Here is a 273-nt window from a genome sequence, read left to right on the forward strand (position 1 = left end):
GTTTGTTTTCGGTAATTTTGCTTTTTTTTGCTTTTTCCTCACGAAAACGTCGATGGTTTTGGTTGATGTTCATCCTTAGCTGAAGTTACATGAGGCGACGCATTTTTGTCTTCTCTCCACCATATTTTGTTCTCATATGGGGCCGGAGTCTGACATGACAAGGACCGTTGAGTGAACGCTGGCACAACTTGCTGCTGCTGTTGCTCGCCGCTCACCTGGTGTTTTCACTGGCCGTTGACGCTGCCCAAAGTTTTGATCCCAAATGTGGGCCGG

This window comes from Etheostoma spectabile, chromosome 9, assembly GCF_008692095.1.
Source record: "Etheostoma spectabile isolate EspeVRDwgs_2016 chromosome 9, UIUC_Espe_1.0, whole genome shotgun sequence".
Taxonomy (NCBI): domain Eukaryota; kingdom Metazoa; phylum Chordata; class Actinopteri; order Perciformes; family Percidae; genus Etheostoma; species Etheostoma spectabile.